The sequence below is a fragment of the Lactuca serriola genome, chromosome 4 (assembly GCF_051521515.1).
Source record: "Lactuca serriola cultivar US96UC23 chromosome 4, Lser_US96UC23_V15, whole genome shotgun sequence".
Classification (NCBI taxonomy): Eukaryota; Viridiplantae; Streptophyta; class Magnoliopsida; order Asterales; family Asteraceae; genus Lactuca; species Lactuca serriola.
In genome coordinates, this window is record NC_136411.1 from 169110180 (window position 1) to 169133271 (window position 23092).

Sequence of the window (23092 nt, forward strand, 5' to 3'; positions counted from 1 at the left end):
CGTAGTGATGGGTGGTGGTTGGTGGGTTGTAGGTGGTGTTGATAGGTAGTTGGTGGGTGGTAGGTAGTGGTCATGGGGTGGTGGTAGCGAGTGGTGGTGGGGTGGCAACAGATATGGCTTAGCAAGAGATAAATAAATAATTACATAATTACTTTTCGTATATAAACAAATCCAGACATGTGCTTAGCAAAAGATAAATAAATAATTTGGGATGTAGGTAATTAAAGCTTATGGCGCACCTTTATTTTGAAGATGTTTACACAAATTATATATATTCATTCAGTAATTACAACTTGATTAAAGAAACACCTTGAAAGAGAAATACATATGATACTTGATTAAAGAAACAATTTGGAAGACATACATATGATCCAAGATACATAAGATAAATGTGGTGACACCTTTATTTTGAACAATACACAACTCAATTAATTACGCAATAGGATTTGATGGGGCACTCAGATTTCATCCCTTCACTGGTGAGTAGATAATGGAGGTACTTGTAGTGATCAAAATCCTTAAACCGTGGTGGGTGGTCTTCATCAATGAGTTTTTGTGGTATCTGTATGTTCAGACCCCTAATAAAAGTAAATTGCCCTAGCGAATATCGCTCTTGGTTTCCCTGCATGATCACTCTATGACACGGTGCATGAATTTTTCCATTTGACCATGCCTAAGTGAATGAAAATACCTTAAATGTCACATATATACAATATATAACATTGATGAATAGTTAATCAACATATTGCTACCTACCATGAAAACGTCACCTGCCATGACTATGAACGATGAAGGCAAAGGATCAACTTCGATCCACTGTCCTTCCTTAGTCTTTATCTGTAGACCCTTTACTTGTTTGTCTTGAAGAATTGTCATAAAACTAATATCAGTGTGAGGAAGCATGCCTAGAGGATTTCCCTCATCCTCTTGAGGGCATAAGTACTTCATGAATCACAGATTTTGAAGTGAGGACCCAAGGAGCGTCTCACATTGTTCTTCTATTCCATAGCTTTTTGCTACCATCCGCATCACTATCTGATATAGTTCTGTTACAGCTTTGGAGAACATCAAAGCACTTTTACTGAAAAACCAGTGTTTAATCAAACGAAATTTATTTTTGCTAGGTGTAACTGAATTTAAGACGTAAAATAAAAAGCCATACCCAAAACTTTCGTTTCCAGAAGGCCACATGAGTTTTGTGAAGAATTCAACTCCTTCGGTAGTTGTTGCGTTCTCAATGCCTATGCTTTCGTAAAGAGGCATGACTGGAGTTTTACCACTGTAAGCATGATATGGTGTATCTGAAGTGCTTAGGACTTTGACTTCGGTAGGAAGATCAAATACATCTCGTGATGCAGAGAAAATTGCGTCGTCAAGTTCCTGAGGCACACCGTCGTACTTGGCTATGAAAACCCCGTGTTTTTCAAGCGCATGCATAGCTTCACTGCATGTTGTGATCCATGAACTTGAGTTAGGGATTAGGTTTTTCAACGAAAAGTCGATAACAGATAGCTTCGGTGGTGTCATCTCTTTTCAAACCTTGGATATCTTTTACGATGTATTTTTCTGTCTTCAGACCTATTTCGTTTATATAGTTGGAAAACGGATTTTATGTATGTCCCATATTCCGTATATAAGATATTTCTAAGCCTTTTCATTATTAGACAATACACGTTTTTCTTTGAGGAAACGGTACGCACAATTTAAGTTATGGATATTAATTAATGCACGTACGTAATCATGCCTAGAAGAGATTATTTTTATAATTACTAAAGAAAGTCATTGCTAAAACGAGATTTTTACCAAAAATAGGTGATTAATTACGAATTTTATATCCCAAGCCACGATAGTTCCAATTTTAAATACAAAACTATGGCAATCTCGTAGCTAGACCCCAGCTATCCATTTTATGTTTCAAATCCAATATTAATATACCAAATGGCCCTTATCGTATTCCCATCCCTTCTATCGTCATCACCAGTAGATCTCCACCTACCAATCTCCGACTTTCTCTTCCTTAATTTTCCTATATATTCGTTTCTATCAGCGATTAGCGACTAGGTTGTTCACTATTTGGATAAAACCGAATTGTCTAATTGGAAAATTTAGAATTAAAGTATTTGGTTCGGATATTCAGAATTTTGGATTGGTATTCAGCAAAACCGAATTATTATTTTGGATTTCAGATTGATTTTGCACTACTAGAAAACTAGTCCAATAGCTACAACACAATCCGTAGCTATTCCGTAGCTATAAACGAATAGCTACGGAATTGCTACTGAAAAATAGTTGTAGCATAATGGCCCGTGGCTAAATTATAGCTACAGATTAGCTACGAAATTGCTACAAAATAACTATGGAACTTTCCGTAGCTACCATAGCTACGGAATAGCTACGGAAATAAATAGTTACAGATTTGCTACAAAATAGCTACGGAAGTGGATAGCTACGGAAATAAATAGCTACGGAATTGCTACGGAAATAAATAGCTACGGTGATGGTGATGGTGATGGTGATGGTGATGGTGATGATGATGGTGGTGATGATGATGGTGATGGTGATGGTGATGGTGATGGTGATGGTGATGGTGGTAGTGATAGTGATGGTGGTGATGATGATGATGATGGTTGTGGTGGCGGTGGTGATGATGATGATGATGGCGGTGATGACGATGATGATGATGATGGTGGTGGTGGTGATGATGATGATGGTGGTGATGATGATGATGGTGGTGGTGGTGGTGATGATGATGAAGCTGATGATGGTGATGATGTTGGTGATGATGATGTTGATGATGATGATGGTGATGATGGTGATGATGATGGTGGTGATGGTGATGATGATGGTGATGGTGATGGTGATGGTGATGGTGATGGGGATGGTGATGGTGATGGTGATGGTGATGGTGATGGTGATAGTGATGATGATGGTGATGATGATGGTGATGATGATGATGATGGTGGTGGTGATGATGATGGTGGTGATGATAATGATGATGATGGTGGTGATGATGATGATGGTGGTGGTGGTAGTGGTGATGATGGTGGTGATGATGACGATGATGGTGGTGATGATGATGATGGTGGTGGTGATGGTGGTCGTGGTGATGATGATGATGATGATGATGATGGTGGTGGTGGTGGTGGTGACGATGAAGATGATGATGGTGATGATGATGATGATGATGATGGTGGTGGTGATGGTGATGGTTAAGATGATGGTGATGGTGATGGTGATGGTGATGATGATGATGATGGTGATGGTGATGGTGATGGTGATGGTGATGGTGATGGTGATGGTGATGATGATGGTGATGATGGTGGCGGTGATAATGATGGTGGTGATGATGATGATGATGGTGGTGATGACGATGATGATGATGGTGGTGGTGGTGGTGATGATGGAGGTGATGATGATGATGATGGTGGTGATGATGATGATGGTGGTGGTCGTGGTGGTCGTGGTGATGATGATGATGATGGTGGTGGTGGTGATGATGATGATGAAGATGATGATGGTGATGATGTTGGTAATGATGATGATGGTGATGATGGTGATGATGGTGGTGATGATGACGATGGTGGTGATGGTGATGGTGATGGTGATGGTGATGGTGATGGTGATGGTGTGACAACCCAAAACTTTCCATTCTGTACAACCATCCACTTCAATAGAAGTCAAAACTGTTTCTGCTAACATTCAAGCTTTTTGGAATAAGTTTGAGTGTTTTAAAGATAGTACATCAAGAGATATCAGGAGAGAGGATACCCTAGGGTTTATTACGTAACAATAAGTGTCCAAAACTTCAAGAGTTTGGAATTTACAGTCCAAAAATGGTATTTGGACCAAAAACCCTCAAGACTATATAAGAAAAACTTAGCCATTTTGAATTCATTTCTTACATTTCCAACTAGAGAAAACCCGATTTCTCTCTCAAGGATCTTCACCCGATCACCCCGAATTGTAAGTACTTCAATACTAGAGTGTATTAAAGTGTTATATGTGCATAAATAACATGAAAATCATCCAAGAACACCAAGGAAATGGTGTTCACGGCCCAAGATCCTCTTGGACCGTGAACACTAAATTTGGGGCCAAAAGTGTGCCCGATGTCCCTATAGACCTTGGAACCAAACATGGAACTACCCTTGACATGTCTAGACCTCAAAATCATTAAGAAACATGGGCAAGAAGTGAGTTCATGGCCAAGGATGTTCTAGGGCCGTAAACTCCATTTTATGGTGCCAAAATGCCCTAAATGCCTTCCTTAAGCCAAGAGGCTAGCCTAGCACATTACCTTGATGTGTTTAGGACTCAAAACAATCAAAATACCATCACCCATAGGTGATTACGGCCGCAAACTCAAGCCAATATGGTCCAAGGGCCGAAAACTCAAGCTAAGGGTGATATGATGCCACTAACACTTCCAAAGGCTTAGACTTGAATTTAGGATGCTTCATTATGACCTTTAGGACCCTCATAAACATAAATAGCCATGCGTTTACGGTTGTAAATGATGGTTTTTGGTCATAAGACATCCTATGTGCTCATAAAAACCCTAATGCTTGGATCTAGGTTTCTCTATTGTACATGCAAGTTATCCAAGACTATAAACCCTAATTCTAGCATATGGAAATCGATATTAACATATAATTAGGTTTAAGATGTTACCTTGATTGTTATGTAGCAATAACAATCCCAAATCTCCTTGTATTGACTTTGGAAGGCTTAGAGTCACAAGTGTCACTCCTCTAATGGTTCATAAACACCATAAGCAAGAGGATGAAGAGGAGAGAGGATGGAGGCTACCAAAACTCGTGTGAAACCCTAGAAGATGCTTGTCCACGTTTTTGGTCCTTAAGGGATCTATATATAGTGAGGCAATTAGGGTTATCTAACAAGGAAACCCTAATTTGGATGCTTAAGCCCTAAGCAACCCATGGAGCCCTTTCCATAAGGCCTTGGACGATTTCATATGGGCTTCCCCCATAGAATTCGTCCACCTTATAATAAAAGGCAATCCATGGCCCAAATTGCAATTATCTTATAATTACAATCCAGTCCCTTAAGTTTAATTAATCTCTTTTAGTCACAAAACTAATTACCAATTAATTATTGACTAATATTAATTAAACAATATGATTTCTCCTTTAATATATTATTCCCATAATATATTAATAAATCATATTTAATCCTTTCTCTCCATAATTCATCCTATCAAGTTGCTTTGGTGAAGGCAACCCAAAAGGACCATGCACCATCGGGTCAAGTACATACCAAAATAGTTATGGACTTAGACACTAATCCAACAGTCTCCCACTTGGATAAGTCTAATAACTATTACGCGTATGACTTCAGATCCTGATCTGCAATCGTAGTTTTCCAAAGCCGCTTTCAACTCTGATCCTATCATATACGCGTGTCCTTAGATAAGGGATCATATATTTCTCTATTCTAGATATCATATGAGATATGATTTCAAATCATTCTCTTTGTACTATATCTCGATTCCCGATTTATGACGACTGACTAATTGAACAAATCAAATTAGCCCTAGCCCGGCCGAGCATTTACGTTTGTCATCACTAAATCATCGAGGGGCCCAAAGATATCGCTTTTATCCTACTTTGGATAAAAGGAACGGATAAACTTTGATACAATGCTCGCTTGCACTCACGCACCGAATTACACACAACAATATGTTTTATAACACCAAGTTACTAGTGCGTTTACATATTATCAATGTGCAACCGATTCGCAAGATACAACTCATACATCTCGGTTTCAAGAATATAAGATGTTATCGTCTCACCAATCACTCGTGATACAATTCATGGAGTGATCCAAGTGAGCGTGGGTTTAATCCAATGCTCAAATCATATTCATAAGCACTCATGAACGTTGCAGCAAACATTTGCTTATGTCTAATACTTTCTTAGACAATCCACACACCAATTCACGACAGTCTTCTTTCATATCTACTTCCAACATATGAACGACTGTGGTCCGTTTGAATAATTCGATTATTCTTAATAAACTCAATTATTCTAGAAGTCAAAACATGCAAATGTGAAACACAAGAATAATACTAATCCCATATGACCTCAAACCTTTGAGTATAAATAAAACACCTTTTATTTATCACCATATCGATTACTCATTATTTGTCGTTTCGGGTAATCAACTTCTTACTTGAATTATTACACTTGTCCCATGCTCTTAGCATGCACACAATGTTTACCTATGGTTCTTACTTTGTGAAATAGACCAAATTGAGCACATTCCCAATCATTCTCATTTCACAACTCCGAATCCCTTTTCCATAAGTGAAAGAATATCAAATTGTTTCTACTTATAGATTATGCTAGATTCTAACATTTTATGCAATGATTCTTTCGTAATGTCACTACACCAAAGTCACAAAGACTATTGCCAATGATATTACAAAATCTTCTATCGGATATTGTTACAAGACAATTCCTTAGATATGATGTCTCTCACTCAAAGTACATTCCTTTGAACATCCTTTTGCATAAAAGTTCCTAATCTTAGGCATAGATTTTTCAATATTCAATTCCCAATATGGACACGCTTCCATATTTTCCATATGACAACTCATTCTTAATAGAATCTTATCTATTCGTAATGATGTCGATATGGTCCATCCAATATGGAAACATTTCCATAATTTCCATATGACAACTCATCCTTAATAGAATCTTTTCTATTCATAATAATGTCGATATGGTCCATTCAATACCATGCTTCCAACTACTCACAAGCGACCAATCCTCGTCGAACTTTGGATTGTCCTTTGATAGTTGTTTAATTATTTTAGTCAAAACCGATTTTAGTCATTTTTCCCTCTAAATGCTCTAGACATTTGGAAAATTTTAGAATGGTCAAACATTAAAGCATTTGCAATCGATCCTATACCCAAAGCGTATGGGACACGACGCATAATGTTTTATTTGCTATGTTCTCAAAATTCGAATTGTGAAGAGGAATGTCGTAATCATAATCGAAATTTTAAGAACACAATATGTACCCTTGACTAAATTTTATTAACATTCCACAACCTAAGCCTTTAGATTTGAAATGAAGCATAATATTCTCTTCCTTAATTATAGCAAAACAACCTTTCAACTCGTACAACTTTGCAAAGTATGACTCTTGTTTTTCTATAATTAATATTGCCAACTTGCAATACGTGCCTTAATAATCTCACAATCATAATATTTATGCTCCCACTATCATGATGATTATTATAAAACATAACACTTATGCTCCCACTAGCTTCGACATGTATTCATAAACATCTTAACTTTTAGAAAAACAATGCTTATTGAATTTCTTAAGTTCATGTTTCTAATACTTAGTGCTTTGATAATCTTTTATCAAGGCTCCTTGAACTTATACACCTTTGCCTTAGATAGTTCATATGTGTGTCTAAACAATTAAGACTAATTGCCAAACCTCACAATTCAAATCATGGAAAGGGATACCGTAACCATAATTGAATTCGAGAATGCAATTTTACAATCACTATCTTCTTAAAATATTTCTTAGTGAAAGCATTTCCTCACAATCATTTTCATGAAGGAGGAAATCTTATGACACTTAGATTTAAACGGTGTATGTGTTCCTATCCATGTGAATTTGTTAAAACCAAAGTTTACGACAAATTCAAACTCATATTGACCGAACTTTCTTAATCTTGATTTCTTGCCTTATGGTAGCACAGCTGCCCACCATGTCTTCCAAGTAGTTAAGCAGGTCACCCTTTCCTATCAATGTACCTTTCATTGATCAAGGTGCTTTGCCTTTTATGCGTTCAAAATGAGAACTCATAGAACTCACATGCATAATTAACTCGATTGGATTGGCACAAAAACAAAATAATGTCATCATGATAGGTTGTAAACCTCAACTCGTGTGCTAGTGATGATCGATAAGGTCTATTTGATTTGTTCTTGAAACCTTTCAAGACCATTAAGACTCCCACTTACTCCTTGACATATAAGATTCTCTTGTCAACGACTATTTCTTGACAAACAAATATTCAAGAGTTAGTGTAGCTTTTATCAAAACACTTCATAAATTTGTCCTAGTTGGTCTTTGTCTTATCCAAGACATCACAACTTTCCTCATTTGATGAATGTTATAAACTTTTCTTAATACTTATCCACTCAATGTCACAATCTTAACTCTAAGACTTGTTTTGGAACGAAGTATGATTGACTTCTTGATTTAACCATTTCTCCAATCCTTGATTCCTCTTCTTAAACATACAATTGTACTAAGACTCACTTAGAGGATCAATTAAGATATGGTTCTTAATCATTAAGACTTATCATAAAGCATAAAAGGTACTCTCCCTTCTTCTTAGAATGGAGAAACTTTTATCTTTCTGCCTACTTGATTCTTCTTATTCGTTCTGCTATTGATTTAAACTTTTTCAATCAATTCAGAATTACACTTAATCTTCTAAGTATAATCATATTTACTAAACCTTTAGCAAATCATCACGAATATCTTTGTTACTCTTATGATGGACTTTGATCAATACACAACTTTGTGTACTCGATCTCCTAGTCCTTCACTTGACACTTTGTCAACGAGTTAGTCTAATTTCCAAAATATGAAATTTCTCATTCATCGTGCAACCAAGTTGCATGATTCCAAGTTTCTGTCCAATTGAAAATTGGGCAATGAGAAACTCTCCCTATTTGGTAAATTTTCGACATTTCCATAAATAACATAATAAAAACCAAATCCATTATAGAAACATTTTAATATCAATTTTTCATACACGCCATTGCAACGATAAATAAATAAAATTTACAATCAAAATTTATTTCATTGCGGAAAATTTGTCCTTACAATGCAATTCATTGAAAAACTATGCTAATACATCTTTCTTAGCAATCTAATTCTAACTCTAAGTAGTAGCTCAAGAATCTAATCTTCGAGAAATGCGATCGAAATCCATTCCTTCACGGTTAGATTCTGCTCACTTCTTCCCTAAAGCTTCCTTTCTTTTCTGCGATCCTACAAAACATCAATTGCAATCTTATCACATTATGTATTAAGAATCTGGAATAGAAGCTTAAAAAAGTTATTTAATGGATTTTACCTATATTAGAGCCATACGTTTCGACTCTCCCATCTCTTAGATCTCTTAGGTAAATGGGGCAGCTTCGTCTCCAATGCCCTTTCTCTTTGCAATAAAAGCAAATTGACTCTTTTGGAACATGACATGGAACTACTTTAGTCATTGTCTTTCTCTTATGATCAAACCTTTCGATCATAGCATGTCTTTCGTTGCCATTGTCTATATCCATAGAGGTCTTGAAGGCAGATTCACCAATCAACTTTGTTTTTCTATTGCGCCAAACCATTGCTGATTCAGCAGCAATAAGCATATAGGTGAGATCTATAAGGGTCACGTCGCGGTTCATCATATAGTACTCTCTTACGAACTCACTATATGAGTTAGGAAGTGACTGAAGAACCCAATCAACAACCATTTCCTCACAGACAACGGATCCCAACATTCTTAACCTATCAATGTGTGACTTCGTCCCTAGCATGTGTGCACACACCGACTTTCCTTCTTTATGTTTACTTGCCAAAAGGGCTTGAGTGATCTTGAACTTTTCAAGCCTTCGAACTTGTGGGTTAGGGAGAATAATTGGAGGAGGAGGAGGAAGTGAAGTATGATCTCTTGTTCCTCGGTCGAATCATGGAATATCATCTTCATGTGGAATGCTTGTTCCACGGGATTTGAGAAGACCATAGTTGTCAAACTTTGACATCTACAAAACGGGAGAAAACGAATTCAAGTTAGTTGATTGACTGAGTCCTTAGTAAATCACCCAAATGAAATACTAAGGCTAGGACCCAACACAATATTCTACAAATCGGGAGAGGGATGTCGTAACCCTAATTGTAGAATATTTGAAGGTAAGTGAATGGCGATTCACTGATTTCCACCATGAAAAACGAAAAAGAAATTTAAGTTTTAAATCTATGAAAACTCCTAAATTTTATGAGATTCATTGAACATTTCAATGGCATGCTTAAATCTCGATATGCCCCTCTTGTTTGTGACTGGGATGCCGAGGATCACAAAGCGGGTGTGAATAACCATGCAAACTACATGGTGCCCCCACATGTTACAGTCACCTATTCGATGTGCCGGTAAACCACACACGCTCCACCGAACTATGACAAACATTGAGTCACCCTTTGCTACCTTTGCTTAGAACCATTTAGTGTGCCGGTTAACTACACACGCTCCACTAACATCTTCGCAAGGGCACAAAGTGTAATTTCATGGAATTGCATCAATTCACTTTTGCCTAAGTAACTAAGATTGGGAATTTTATGAAAACATTTAGTTACTTTTATACTTCATTATACTTATAATGGAAGGTTTTGTCCTATCCTACCCGTTCGGCTAACGACCCTCCACTAGTCAAGAGTGCGGTGGGTAAGAGTGGATACCCATTCAATCTCCATTTTATAGGCAATTTCCTTAAACACCCCTTATAGACCAGCTTCGTGAAAGAGGCCTACTAACGGTAAGACTGACTTTTACTCATACATATATATAATGTTAGACTTTTAATGTTATATATAATATAGGGTGTATTTTATACTTTCAAAATACTAGGTGGTCTAATTTAACAATTATACTTTTAATTCAATTAAATTGTAAACCTAAACTTTTATGGATTTCTTAAACCTCTTTTAATTATACACCTTAATTAATTAATAAAACCATAAAGGTGTGATTTGAACCTTTTCAAAACTATACTAGAGTTTTAGAATTTAACATTCCTAATTAAACTTTTAATCAACTTTTAAATTCCAAAACTTGAGGGCAAGTTTTGAAACATTTCAACACATTAGGGTTTAGAATTTAAATATACATCAAAATTAAACCATTTAATCAAAATTTAAATTTCAAAACTTGAGGGCAAGTTTTGAAACCTTTTTCAAAACATTAGAGTTTTAACTATTTAAATTTCAAAACAACAAAACTTTTTGGTTCAAATTTAAACTATAAAACCTGAGGGGAAAATATGAAACTTTTCATAACAACAAGGATCAAATATCAAATAATCTAAATTAATAATTAAACACATAATTATCCATATTTGATTTATTTAATGATTTCTTGCAAAACAATTTATCAATTTAGTCAAAATAATTAAACAATTATCACATAAGGAAACAATTATCTTATTAATTGATAAATATCTTCAATTAGATCAAAAATATAGTCAAATATATCATAAAATCGGATTTATATTGATCTAATATGATAAGGTTACAATCCATAAGCAAAAACAGCAAGAAATCGTGAAACACTCTCCATCTGACGAGTTGACTCGTCAAGTCAGGCTTGGACTCGTCGAGTCTGCATGGACTCGGCGAGTTCAACTATGGACTCGGCGAGTCCAGCCTCCAAAACATCAAAAATCGAATTTTTTGAACATGTAATGCATCAATACAATTGAAACCAGTCTAGGCTCTGATACCACTGATGAGTTTTGGTCATAAGACATCCTATGTGCTCATACAAACCTTAATGATTGGATCTAGGTTTCTCTATTGTACAAGCAAGTTATCCAAGACTATAAACCCTAATTCTAGCATATGGAAATCGATATTAACATATAATTAGGTTTAAGATGTTACCTTGATTGTTATGTAGCAATAACAATCCCAAATCTCTTTGTATTGACTTTGGAAGGCTTAGAGTCACAAGTGTCACTCCTCTAATGGTTCACAAACACCATAAGCAAGAGGATGAAGAGAAGAGAGGATGGTGGCTACCAAAACTCGTGTGAAACTCTAGAAGATGCTTGTCCACGTTTTTGGTCCTTAAGGGATCTATATATAGTGAGACAATTAGGGATATCTAACAAGGAAACCCTAATTTGGATGCTTAAGCCCTAAGCAACCCATGGAGCCCTTTCCATAAGGCCTTGGACGATTTCATATGGGCTTCCCCCATAGAATTCGTCCACCTTATAATAAAAGGTAATCCATGGCCCAAATTGCAACTCTTATAATTACAATTCCAGTCCCTTAAATTTAATTAATCTCTTTTAGTCACAAAACTAATTACTAATTAATTTTTGACTAATATTAATTAAACAATATGATTTCTCCTTTAATATATTATTCCCATAATATATTAATAAATCATATTTAATCCTTTCTCTCCATAATTCATCCTATCAAGTTGCTTTGGTGAAGGCAATCCAAAAGGACTATGCACAATCGGGTCAAGTACATACCAAAATAGTTATGGACTTAGACACTAATCCAACAGTAAACTCATTTGGGCCGTGAACACCTCAAAAACTCCAAAGAATGTGGTTTACCTCATCTTAGGGTAGAGCTAAGGTCCCTAAATCATCCCCTATCCTTCAAACTTGCACTTACCCATGAGTAACCATGAATTTATGGCCGTAAACTCCCTTGGGCCATAAAACCATGGTAGTAAAATCATGTGAGTGCCTTTATACCTTCCTACGTTGAATCACATGTGATTCCAACACTTGGACAAGGTGTTTCCTAGTCCCGGAAGGTGTTTCCTTTCATATAGTTGTTATAAACACTATATTCATATCAATATGCGTCCATATATGTCATTTAGGACTTATTGTGTCTCGAGACTTCATTCGTAGAACTTCTCATCCATACGCGTATACCCGTTTGAATCACCCACATCAGGTGAGTTCATACCCCGTAATGAATCTTTTAACTATTTTAACCGTTTTAAGGGGGGGGGGGGGGAATACAGGTTGAACAAATTGAAAATTGTGTAAATGTTTGTTGTTAAACATCTTTCAAATTGTTACTTATGTTATTTATAAGCTGTCAAAACATTTCAAAACTGGTTTAAGGTTATGTTACTTTATAGTTATACAAAACTCCGTTATTAAAGTACAAGCATAACTTAGTAGAGAAAGGAGTCTTTCCAGTAACAGTCCAAGTAGAGGATTAGTAAACTATAATAGATATAGTTTAGGAGAATGCTATTCATTACTTCTAGTACAATGAAGCTCACAAGGAAACAATACCATAACAGAACAAACAGTGACGAGAATCAAACAATACCAGATGTAGGTTTACCTCACATCCGTGCATGGAAAAGTTTTGATAGCAACTAGATCCCTCGTTTAGTATGACCGCTTAAATCCCAGTGTCGTGCTTACTCCTAGAATAGAGTAGCACCAACGCATACTCACAAATCTAATTTACAAGGTCTTGTGAGCGGTATGAACTCTACTTACGACGATCCGTCCCTTGCAATGCCTGAGGCAAAGTCGATGCATCTTGCAGCTCTGTCAATCGATGCTTGGCTGCAATCCTCCTCTCTTTGAATGTCGTGTGTCTACCCCGTTACTCTCTTGCCTTTGCCTGAGTGGCGATAAGGTCCTAAACAGAGAGTTGGTCTCCGAATAGTAGTCTCTTTCCGAGTCTCGGGTACGTGAGACAGTAGGGCCTGTAGTAGCGTGCAGTATCCGAACTTGGGATATAGTCTACCTGCTTTAATCCCCGATGTTCACGATCTGCCAGGTCTTCGCCGGGAGGGCTCTGTCAGTCGGTCCCCCGTGGTTGAGGTCATAGCACCCTCGTTGGTATCCACATGTTGGTTGTTGCCATCGATATCGACATTCAACCCTCGATCACGATTGCCCAACGGGGCACAGGTTCGATGTAGTCGAAACGGTTCGCGGAAACCCTTGCTATGCATGGAGGATTGATTACCTCCGGTTCCGCTTCTAATTCTCCTCATAACCATTCACCATTTCTTGGGTTCGGATTAGGAAAGTAGGGTTCGTCCGGTAAGTAGGATCTTACTATTTTGTACGTGCGAGAATAGGAGTGGAAGAGATAATTACTAGGCGTCTAACTCTATAATTAATTACTTATAGGGGTGATCCGTATTGGTTACTTCTATAATGACATAGTGCATACTAATTAGATATAACAAGATATGATAGACCTTCGAATAAGTGATCCTACCCTAGATCCACATCCAAATAAGGAAAAGGAAGTAAGGCAAAGACCATAAATTCTAAGTCTATCATTTCTAAGTTATATAATATCTTAGGGTATCCACTTAGGGACGATAGACCTATTATTAAGCATCTATTTCGTTTTCATATAAGTTATGATATTACAAAATACTCATATAGTATTTTAAACACGTGTTCTGTTCTAATGTTCTCATTGTGGTAGTGTTGGTAAGTATTTAGACTTGTTGCGATATCACAACCATTCTTGGGCATGTGCTAATCACTCCTCGGACTAGCATAGTTGATCAGGCTATGCCATTCCCAAGACTGATCATACACTCCCGAGCTTACCTGTGATATTCAACAATCGTTACTTTTGTTTTGTTCGAGAATGATGCTGACCTTAATATGCATGCATGCATGCATACTTTTAATAGGAAATTATTTATTTCTAAAAGTATGATTGTTTTGAAAACTTTAAATCAGAGACTTTTCTCCCAATGCATTTATAGTTTGTATATCTTATGTGGTTCGATATACTGAGTTCACTATAAACAATGTTCTGATACCAATCTGTCACACCCGCAAACCAAGGATGGCGGAAACGTCCGGGGGTGGAGGACTTCATGTAGAGTATCACAACAACGAGTATAATAGTGCTCAAAGTAAATACAACCATCATAAATATAATTGAAAAAGTTACACCAAAGTATATGTTTACATGATTCGAATCAATTACATTATGATACAAAATGAATTGTTTGACGATTTATCGTCCCATCCTCAAAATGTGGTTGATTTCCTGTTTCACTGAATTCCTGAGAATACAAGTAGCTTTGAAAAAGTGTCAACACAAAGGTTGGTGAGTTCATAAGCTTTTGACAGCAAGAGTTTGAAAATCGATCTTTGTAAGAAGATTTATGTCACCAAGAAAAATCCAATATTTTCCTTATAAAAGTCATGTAGTCCTAAATACCAGGACCGAAATGAACAAGTATTTTGTCATACTTAAAGCTATAATTATGGTTTTAAATTGGCGTAAAACCGCCTTTTGATTTGAGAAAAATCCTGAAATGAATGATGTGTGGTCTTAAATACCAAGACTGAAAATATACCATAATATCTGTAATTATTGATATAAAAAGTGATTTTAAATTGACATAAAACCCCTTTTGATTTACGCAAATCCATGTAAACTTATGTTGTTAGATCCCTATGTGAGCCGCTATAATCATACTAATGACTGAATACACCTGCCACGACTTTTCTCAGGCGTCGCGAAACTGAAATGACACTTGTCACCCGCAGACCTGTAGGTCCGGCTATAGCTAGCAGCGAGGTGTGGGGTGTCAAACCCAATATAGATATATACACAACTATCACGTTCTCCCTCCAGGAGACTCTGATTATAACTAGCAGGAATTAGATTCCGCACTCGGACGTACGGAAGAGAATGTCTCACAATTTAGGTTAACAAGTTTACATGTGGTGTGCATAAGTGTAAAGCCTTTTCCTGTGGGAATAAAACCTTAAAAATGTGTTTGTTGTGTTAATGGAAACATAAACCATACCTATTATAGTTTATCCCAAAACGTTTGTAATGTATAAAAACTCTTTTATGAAAACGCTTTTGTAATGAATTTACACTTAACGTAATGAAAGTTCCCTTTTGTATAAATGTACCCTTCTGAAAATATATTTGTATTTTGTAAAGTATCATAAACTATACCTATTATAGTTTATCAAAACAAGGGTAGAAATAGTAAAGTACATAAACTATACTTAACATAATTTAATAATACATTTGTATGTAATGGGTGTACTTTAATTATGACACTTGGTTATTTCTATGTATTATCTAGTGAAAATCCATTTGTTAACTGGTGTATATCTAGATATGAATAGAAAAATGTCACATACTACAATAACACATAATCACATAATGATATATACCTTGCTCAACATGTTACAAGGTGAAATGAAATTTATAGTGTTTTTCTATTTATAACATTTTCTGTAGCTGTTATTGGAAAATTTGTAGAAAAATCATAAAATGTCCAAATCAAGTTCTGTAACTTCTGAGAGTTTGGAAAATGAGTCTAGTTGGTTCATAAATTTTTCCATAATTTTTAGGGACCTCTAACTTGTGTGACCAAGTCCATAATCACAGACTGGTCCGGATTGGTGTTTAAGATGATAGGGAGTTTTGTAAAAATCACCATAAATTGTAGAAAAATCGTATGGAGATGTGCAAGTAGTCATTTTAAAGCTAAGAACTGGAACTACTTACAACTAAAACAGTTTTTGTAAACAAAAATGTTTAAGTTGTCTAAAACAGTCTGTGACTGGGGTCCAACTTTTCTGATGAAGGCTGTTAGAAACGTTTAGTTTTGTTCTTGTTGTTTTACTTGTATTCTCCCCTTAAAAACTTGAGAAAACATGAAAATGTAGGGGTATGAACTCACCTTGAGTGATTTCAGTAGATAAGTGTTAAAGAAGAGAAGTGTTCAACTCAAGAACACTTGATAAACCACTTGATGAACCACTTGAAGATTTGAAGATCTAACAAGAAGGTGATGATGTTTGTGTAAGCAATCTATGATTTTGAGTAGGAGGATGTGTAATAATCATAAGAAAAGATGATGATACTTACTAAATGAAGTAGAAAAGTCTTGGAGTACACCTTGAAGTTCTCGAATTTGAGAGAGAAAGATGAGAGAGTTTGGAGTGTGGTTCTTGGTGGAAAATGAGAGAATGAATGAAGTGTGAGGAGAGATGGTGGATGTTCCAGCTCTAAGAACGTGGGAATGGCTGAAAATAATGAGAAAGGACTTATGAAGTGACTAGGGATGGGCTGGTGGTGAATAGTGACATGGAGTGGGTATGGGAGTGGTTGCTTGTGTCATAGAATAAAAGAAAGTCAACACTCCACCTCTTGTACTTCACCCACTCTTCTTGGATAAGGTTTTATCCCTTAAAAATGTGATAATTAATACTTAAGGGGTCTTATATGTTAAAATAAAGTTTTGGGTGAAAATCCCGTGTTAAAACAATTAAAAACGGGCCTAAAATGCAAAATTAGTCGAAAACCGGGAGAAAAGGGACTTCCAGCGAGACCTCTCGGTCCTAGGCCGTGGTTCGGTCCATAATGATGCTAGGCGCGAAGCGAAGGCGAAGGCTCGGTAGTCTCAGAAGCGAAGGCTCGGTCTCAAAAGCGAAGGTGATCAGACCCGAAATGTACCGAAGGTTCGGGTTCGGGTGATGTGCGAGGTTCGGTTCCAGGAGCCTTCGGGTTTGGTTCTTTGAGTTAGGTTCGGTTCAGCAGCCTTCGGCTCAGAAGGATTCGGGTCCTAAGAGGACTTTCGGGTCCTAAGAGGGGTTTCGGCTCCTTAAGTCCGTTTTTCGCGTAGACTTCCGTTTTTGGGCTGTTTTCGCCAAATTCGAGGGTCGGGATGCCCCGAGTGACTATAGAAAGTTGAGAGAGATTTGAGAGAGATTCCACATACTTAGAGAGATTTGGGAGAGATTTGACATTCTTGGAGAGATTTCTCATACAAAGAGATATTTGGGAGAGATTTCACATACTTAGAGAGATTTGGGAGAGATTTGACATCTTTGGAGAGATTTCTCATACAAAGAGATATTTGGGAGAGATTTCACATACTTAGAGAGATTTGGGAGAGATTTGACATTCTTGGAGAGATTTCTCATACAAAGAGATATTTGGGAGAGATTTCACATACTTAGAGAGATTTGGGAGAGATTTGACATTCTTGGAGAGATTTCTCATACAAAGAGATATTTGGGAGAGATTTCACATACTTAGAGAGATTTGGGAGAGATTTGACATTCTTGGAGAGATTTCTCATACAAAGAGATACTTGGGAGAGATTTCACATACTTAGAGAGATTTGGGAGAGATTTGACATTCTTGGAGAGATTTCTCATACAAAGAGATATTTGGGAGAGATTTCACATACTTGGAGAGATTTGGGAGAGATTCTCGATAAGAAGAGATAGAGTGAAAACGATTGAGAGTGGTTTCGTGTGTGACGAATATGAGTGTCTAGCTTCACAATGCAAGGTCCGTAAACCCCGTTAAGTCTTGCTTAAGCATCTTGCATACTCCCGATGAGTATGCAACATTGTTTTATCGGTTTGGCTCGCCACGTACCACAGTTTTAGGTTAAGGAGATCTAGATGTACGCACTTTTCGATTTATGATCTCTCATTAGAATAGCGAGTTGTTTAGAAATTACATAATGTAAACTCTAGTACCTACGGGCAAATTGAGTTGACCGGTTTGACTTGTTGACTTTAGTTGACTTTGACTTGACCGAAAATTGACGGTTGTCACATCATCCCCCCGTTAGAGGGAATTTCGTCCCAAAATTTTGAATTTAGGCAAGGAGTGGGCATGAACAATCGAGCCCTGAAGTGGGGATACTTCCTAATCGACTGATTCTCGCGCTCCCAAGTGACTCCAGGTCCTTGGTTAGTATTCCAGCGAACTTCCACTAATAGGAAGCGGCGTTGCTGCGTTCTCTTAACCTCTCGGTCCATGGTCACTATGGTTCTTTCACGAAGGTGAGGCTCTTGTGGAACTCGATCTCGTCGAGGGGGATTACAAGAGTCTCGGCAGATAGATACTTCTGCAAGTTCGGGATGTGTCGGGTAGAATGTACTTTACTAAGCTCGCGGGAGTAGATTGAAGTTGCGATTACAGGGCTGATTCTTACTAGAATCTCGAAAGGCATAATTATCTGGGGTTTTGGCTTTCCATGCTTTCCAAAGCGTAGTAAGCCTGCCCAGAGTGAGGCTTCCAGAGGAATTTGGTCTCTTATTCTGGAGTTCTAAAGGTTTCTTCCTCTTGCTTCTCTTCCCAGTCAAGGGTTGCTCCCTTCAGGGTCAAAGTCGTAAGGGGGTTCTGTAATTTACGAGAAGTTCCGAAGGAGCTAAGTCAGTAGGTCAGCAATACCCGGAATTTTGGTGTATTCCTGCTGACGCCTTTGGTGCTGACTGTTTCTCAACGGTTTTGATCAATTGAAAGGGTCCTTAAGGATTTCCACATTGATAATGATGTGTCTTAGGAATTCGAGTCCTCAATTCTAAAACTCGTATCTAGAGAGCTTCGGGTAAAGCTTCTCTGATCGGATTGCTTTCGCGGTTTGTTGTAGCTGCTCTCCTTGGTTTCCTTCTTACTACGAGGGTAGATAAGCAAGTCATTTAGAATGACAATGACGAACTGATCCTAGTAAGAATGGTATATCCTATTTATTACGTTCATGAATATTACGAGCGGGTTGGTCCTATCCAAGGGGTATCAGTACGGACTTGCATCGTCCGCATCGAATTTGAAGGGTTGTCCTCGGACACCCTTTTCCAATACTCACGACTGGTGATACTCAGATCTCAGGACCGATTCCTGAAGGGTACCTCGTTCCTTGTGGTTGGTCGGCCTATTCGTTTATGCGAGGCAGATAGTAAAGGTTTCTACTGGAGATATTGTCGGGGCCTCTGAAGTCGATGGAACCATGAGCAATTTGCCTTTCTATTTGAAGAATAAGACCAGATCTTTCCAGGGTGAGAAGCTTGGTTCTTCAATTTCATTGTTGAGTAGTTCGACAGGTTTGGACCTGATAGTTTTTGTAGCTCGGTAGGTAACATGTGGGTTTGGCTTACGCGACTAGGCCTTCTCGGATGGCAGGACATTTACTCCTCCCTCTGGGCAATCTTGGCCCGAAGCTCTTAGCAGGACTCGTACCATATCCGTCCCAAGCTTCTGTGCTTGAACCTTGTCTGCTAAACGTGACATTCCCAAAGGTCTCCTGTAAATACTTATGATAAGGTTTCGGGAAGTATAACACTCCGTTGGTGCGTGTTTTGGGGTTCCACAGCGAGAGATGATCCAGAGGTCCGTGCTGGATGTTTATGAGCGACGAAGGTTTCGATGTTCGGGGGGGGGGGGGGGGGGGGGGTAGGTGAAGGGTCCTTTTGTAGACGTTAAATCGGGAAGATGAGGGCTATATCAATGAAAATTGGATGATGACAGCAATATCTTTTTAGATAACATGAGTTAAGCTGTATTCGCAAGAAGAGATCACTAGAGTGATAGAGTATCTTGTGTTTCTTTTCAGGGTGATTCATGTTGTTTGATGTTATCATTATTGTAGATGATTCATACCATAGTGTCTAGCACTGGTGGTGGGTGTGTTTCGATAGCCAGTAATGATACTTGATATCATGATCCCTGACAGGTCTCCCTACGATCGAGCGGTATATGAATGTCGTATGTAAGGTTATGTTGGTGAAATCGTCGAGTGGGTGGCCCCACTCAATTCTTACTACTAGACACGAAATAGGAGTCAGGATGAAATTATTTGTTTCAAGACTTCAGTATTTTGATTATAATTAACCCCTGTATGCACAAAGTCATCACATCTTACAGGTAATGATCCTAAGATCATATATGAATGTCTTTAGTTTGATTTGAACGAGAGAGTATTTTAACTACTTTTAGAAATACGGTGACTTTAGCAAGCATACCAAATTCATAACAAACATATGGTACTTAAACGTTTTTGTCGTTGGAACATTACAAAGTCCTAATATGGTTCCCTGATACCCTTGATGGTTCATTTATCACACTCCTCCGGCTCCCCCGTCATTCTTCTTAGTTGGGCAGTTTCTCTTGAAGTGTCCAGTTTCGCCGCATCGGAAGCACCCTGGGAATACTTTGGTATTGGGGGTTGGAGCGATGTACTGCGTCGGGGCCCTACAGAAGCGGACAGTATGCCCTTTCTGTTGGATAAGGTGTCTAAGTCCATAACTTATTTGGTATATACTTGACCCGACCGGCATGGTCCATTTGGGTTGCATCTCATCCAAACTATTTATGGATAATTTTATGAGAGTTATACACATATGTTTATTAATATATTATAAGTTATAATATATTAATATGAAGTTATGTTATTTAATTAGTCTTAGTCTTAAATTAATTATGAATTAATTTAGAGATTAAAAGGAAAACTAATTAGATTATAGGCTATTGGTTTTATATGGTGTGGGCTAACACTCATTTGTTAATGGGCTAGGCTTGGATGGAAGTCCATGAATGATCCATGGAGCTTTTAACCCATGGATCCTTGGAAAGGAAAGGTCATGGGTTATTAGGGTTTCACCCTAACCATGCACACTATATAAGCATGCTTATGGAGCATGAAATGGCAACTAGTGAACTAGTGTGTGTGAGCTTGTGTGTGGCCGAAAATATACAAGTGTGTATACTCTCTCAAAGTTTTCCAAGAGTTTGTGGTGTTTTGTGATTCCATTTGAGGCATTCACACTATTGGTGCTTGGCCCTCAAACTCCTTAAGAACCAAACTCATCAAAAGGTATGTAATCTCTTCTAACTCTTTTATGTTGAAATGTTCCCCATGCCATGTTAGATAGGTTATAAACCTTGGAAAATTATTATTTTGCATGTATTTAGACAAACATAGATCCAGGGTTTATTAGGGTTGCATGCACACTTAGGAAGTGTTAGATTGCTCAAAACCCAACAGTGGTATCAGAGCCTAGGCTTGCTTGTTTGATACTTGTTGCAAAATAGTTGAAAAAGTCGAAAAACTTGTTGTCTGACTGATGAACTCGCCGAGTCCATGGGGGGACTCGTCGAGTCCATGTGTATCTTCAACCTACTCGTCGAGTAGGTTCATGCACTCGACGAGTAGGAGCGACAGAGTGCAGATTTTCGACTTTTGCTGCTGGAAATGGACTAAAAACATTACCCTAAACTGTTTTGGTGTTTTAAAACTTGTTTTAGTTGGTGTAATGGTTGTTCTAATCCATTTACAATAGCATATATCAAAATTCCATGATTTTATGTGTTCATATAATTCTTGAAATTTTGATGATCATGTTCATATTCTTATGAATTTAGAAGATGATAGGAATTATTTGCTGAATTGTTTGGAATTAATTCTTGATCATTTATGTGTTTTAAGGAATCCATAATTTGTCCTCAAGTTATGGATATCCAAAGGTCACTTTCTTTAACACACACATTTAAACACATAAGTTACATTGTAACAGCCCGGATTGCCAGGTATCTGTATTGTTTTAATTTTTTTTGGTGTTTTGAGAGGGGACTCGGCGAGTTGGAGCTCAGACTCGCCGAGTAGGGTCGCGATTCTGGACGCGGGATTCGTCTGGACTCGGCGAGTCCAGGATATGGACTCGGCGAGTCCGCGCTGTTTAATGAAACCCTAATTTCTCGGGTTTAGGACCTATTTAAAGGGCCTTATGGCCGTCATTTGCACCCAACAGTCCATAGAGAGAAACCCTAGAGTGCTTTAGCGATTTGAGAGAGAAAGGAAGCATTTCTTGACCTTTGTGTGTTGTTTAGCAAAGAAGAGGAAGGTTCTAGCCAAGAGGAGGCAAAGGAGATTGCTAATCTGTGGATTTGGAGCTTAGATCTTCGATCTAGAGGTATGATTTCGGCTCATCTTCTGTTTTGTGAAGTATATTTGGTTTTAGGGTTTCTTGTGATCCTTGTTGGGTTGATTGGATGGCCAAATAGTCCCTTGCTAGTGATAAGGCCTTGGATCTGGATCCATAGAGGTCCAGAGAGCCTTATTCATCAAGCTTTATGGAGGTTATGACCTTGAGTAGTGATATTTGTGGGTAATCCTTCATATATGGTCATATAGAGGTTGTTTGTGCACCAAGTCTAGGGCTTTACGTGGTGAATCAGTCTAGGAAGGCCAGATCTCTGAATTGTTGGAACAGATCTGACCTTAGAAGCAAGTTTGAGTGATTGCATGGCATGGACCCGCTGAGTCCGATGAGCAGACTCGGCGAGTAGCTTGAAGATTGCCTTGGATCGGCCAGTGAGTGATCCAGTCGAGTCACGGTTTGACTCAGTGAGTCAGGACGAGTTAGAGAGGGTCGACAGGTGGACTGAGTCGAGCTGGGACTCGCCGAGTTATTCTTGAGACTCAGCGAGTTGAGTCGGGGTGGCCCCGCGACTCTCCCAGGTGGAA

At 38.0% G+C, this 23092-nt stretch overlaps 1 pseudogene across 1 annotated transcript; it reads right to left on the minus strand.

The window, feature by feature from the left end:
- Positions 1 to 301: 301 nt before the first annotated feature.
- On the minus strand, positions 302 to 1568 carry LOC145100434 (putative 2-oxoglutarate-dependent dioxygenase AOP1; annotated as a pseudogene). Its single transcript, XR_013705042.1, has 3 exons — positions 1163 to 1568; positions 757 to 1081; positions 302 to 673 (listed from the first exon to the last, which is right to left on the minus strand). The product of XR_013705042.1 is annotated as a putative 2-oxoglutarate-dependent dioxygenase AOP1 (transcript).
- Between the last annotated feature and the right edge of the window lie 21524 nt (positions 1569 to 23092).